At 35.8% G+C, this 3,488-nt stretch overlaps 1 pseudogene; it reads left to right on the top strand.

Annotated features, from left to right (window-relative positions):
- Positions 1-413: 413 nt before the first annotated feature.
- Positions 414-514, top strand: LOC117695705 (U6 spliceosomal RNA; annotated as a pseudogene).
- Positions 515-3,488: the final 2,974 nt, after the last annotated feature.

Consider the following 3,488-nt stretch of genomic DNA (forward strand, 5'->3'; position numbering starts at 1 on the left):
AAATGTTTGTACCAGTCTCTACTTTGTTAAGTAGACTTCATTCACATGCAGAGTTGGGGGAGCTATGCTTCTGAGGAAGATTTTATATTCTGTCATAACCATAAGATCAAAAGTTTAAGTAAGCATTGTATTGATGATTACATTCATTCTATTAACTTTAAATACTATAAAGCTTAAGCCCAAAATGCATATTTGTTTTATTGCATGGTGAAACATTAAATCCTAGATATTTTGTTTTATTTTCCCATTAGTAGAACTCTCTAACATCATTATATTCAAAGCAAACATCATCAGTCATAGTTTCACACACTCACTGTGGCATAATTCCATAAGAGCAGGTTTCTTTTTCTTATAATTCAGTAATTTACATTAGCATTCACAAACTTATCTTGTAGAAGAGGACTTCTCATGCTTGCTGCAGCAGCACTATACTAATATTTGAATGATTTGGCCAAGATTAGCATGGACCCTACTCAAGGATGACACGTAAATTTGTGAAACATTCATTTTTTTGGAACAAAACAATCCAGAATCTGAAAATGGAAATAGAAACAATAAAGAAATCACAAAGAGAGAAAACTCTGAAGATGGAAATACCTAGAAAAGACAGCAGGAGTCACAAATGCAAGTATCACAATAGAATACAAGAGGTAAAAGACAGAATTTCAGGCATAGAGGGTACGACAGAAGACAATGGCACAACAGTCAAAGAAAATATGAAAAGCAAAAATCTAACTCAAAACATCCAACAAATCCAGGACACAATGTAAAGACCAAACCTAAGAATAATAGAAGAGAGTGAAGATGCTTAATACAAAGGGCCAGTAAACATCTTCATCAAAATTATAGAAAAATTCTCTAAACTAAAAAAGAGATGCCTATAAATGAAGAAAAAAAGCCTAAAGAACACCAAATAGATTGGACAAGAAAAGAAAATTCTTCTGTCACACAATGATCAAAACACCAAATGCACAGAACAATGAAAGAATATTAAAAGAAGTAAGGGGGGAAAGTTATGTAACATATAAAGACAGACCTATCAGAATTTCACCAGACTTCTCAACAGAGACTTCAACACCCCATTCTCACAAATGAATAGAAAAATGGAAACAGAACCTAAAGAGAGATGCAGTGACACTAACAGAAGTTAGAAACCAAATGGATTTAAGTGATATCTACAGAACATATTATATATATACTTGTCAGTACTTCATGGTACCTTCTCTAAAAATGAACATACAATTGGACACAAAACAAGCCTCAACTGATAAAAGAAGATTTAAATAATCCCAGGCATTTTATAGGACCACCATGAAATAAAGCTGGATTCAATAACAACAAAAACAACAGAAACCCCATATACACATGAAAGATAGACAACTCTCTACTAAATGTAACATGGTCAGGAAAGAAATAAACAAATTAAAGACTTTTTTAGAATTTAATGAACATGAAGGCACAACACACCCAAAATTATGAAACATAATGAAATCTGTGCTAAGAGGAAAGCCCATAGCTCTGAGTGCCTTCATAAAGAAATTGGAGAGATCATACACTTACAGCTTAAAAGCCCATCTGAAAGCTCAAGATAAAAAGAAGCAAATGCACCCATGAGGAGTAGACTGCAGGAAATAATCAAACTCAGGGCTGAAATCAACCAAGTAGAAACAAAGAGAACTTTACAAAGATTCAACAGAACTAGCAGCTGTTTCTTTGAGAATATCAAGATAGATAAAGCCATATCCAAAACAACTAGATGGCACAAGATAGTATTCAAATTAATAAATTCAGAAATGAAAAGAGAGAAATAGCCTTCTGACTGGTTCTTTCTGCTGGGGCAGCCCCCTAGCTGGTCTTCTCCTGTAAAAACACTATATCCTAACCCATCCTAGAGGATCCAGTGCACTCAGAGCAGTTGGTAAGACACCTCCCTCACAACCCGAAGTCATAGAGCTGCAACTGGGAGCCTGGTACACTCAGGACACATTAACCACCAAAACCCCACCCTCGTGAATACCACTCCCCTTCTGCCTGATCCTTCTTGTTGGGACAGACTCCTTGTTGTTCTGTTCCTGTGAAGACACTACATTCTGACACATCCAAGAGGATTGACTTCACTCAGAAGAGTTGACTCATAGCTGGTCTGCTCCCCTAAAGACACCTTATCCAGACCCATAGTAACCAGTTCCTTCCTGTCTGAAATAGTGCCTTGAGCAGACCTTGGATGCTAGCTCTGCAACAAATCCCAAAACACCCAGAGGAAGGTTGACTCCCAGGAGCTCTAACAAGACCAGGATCAAAGGATTTTAGAATCCCTGATGCACTCTAACCTAAGGAAAATAGGTATAGATGAGAATGAAGATTCCCAACTTAAAGTGCCAATAAATATATTCAACAAAATTATAGAGGAAAACTTCCCTAACCTAAAAAAAGAGATGAACATGAACATACAAGAAGCCTACAGAATTCTATAGACTAGAACAGAAAAGAAATTCCTCCAGTCATAAAATAATCAAAACATCAAATGCACAAAAAAAGAAAGAATATTAAAAGCCATAAGGGAAAAAGGTCAAGTAACATATAAAGGCAGGCCTTTAAGAATTCTACAGGACTTCTCACCAGAGGGGGTAAAAACCAGAAGATCCTGGTCTGATATCATACAGACCCTAAGGGAACACAAATGCAGCCCAGACTACTATACACAGCAAAACTCTCAATTATCATAGATAGAGAAACTAAGATATTCCATGACAAAACCAAATTTACACAATATCTTTCCACAAACACAGCCCTACAAAAGATAGTAGAAGGAAAACTCCAACACAAGGAGTGAAACGACAACCTAGAAAAAAAGAGACAGTAATCTTCCAACAAACCCAAAAGAACATAGCCACACAGGCCACCTCTAATAACAAAAATAACAGGAAGCAACAATCATTTTTCCTTAATATCTCTTAATATCAATGGACTCAATTCCCCAATAAAAAGACATAGACTAATGAACTGGATACATAAACAGGACCCAGCATTTTGCTGCATAAAGAAAATGCACCTCAGTGACATAGACAGACACTACCTCAGAGTAAAATGGTGTAAGACAATTTTCCAAGCAAATGGTCTCAAGAAACAAGCTGGAATACCCATTCTAATATCGAATAAAATAGATTTTCAACCAAAAGTTATCAAAAAAGATAAGGAAGGACACTTTATACACATCAAAGAATAAATCTACCAGGATGAATTCTCAATTCTCAATGTCTATGCTCCAAACACAAAGGCATGCACATTCATAAAAGAATCTTTACTAAAGTTCAAAGCACACATTGCACCTCACACAATAATAGTGGGAGACTGCAACACCACACTCTCAGAAATGAGAGATCATGAAACAGAAACTAAACAGAGACACAGTGAAACTAAGAGAAGTTATGAAATCAAATGGATTTAACAGACACCTATAGAATATTTCATCCTAAAACCAAAGAATA

Source organism: Arvicanthis niloticus, chromosome X, assembly GCF_011762505.2.
Source record: "Arvicanthis niloticus isolate mArvNil1 chromosome X, mArvNil1.pat.X, whole genome shotgun sequence".
NCBI classification, from domain to species: Eukaryota; Metazoa; Chordata; class Mammalia; order Rodentia; family Muridae; genus Arvicanthis; species Arvicanthis niloticus.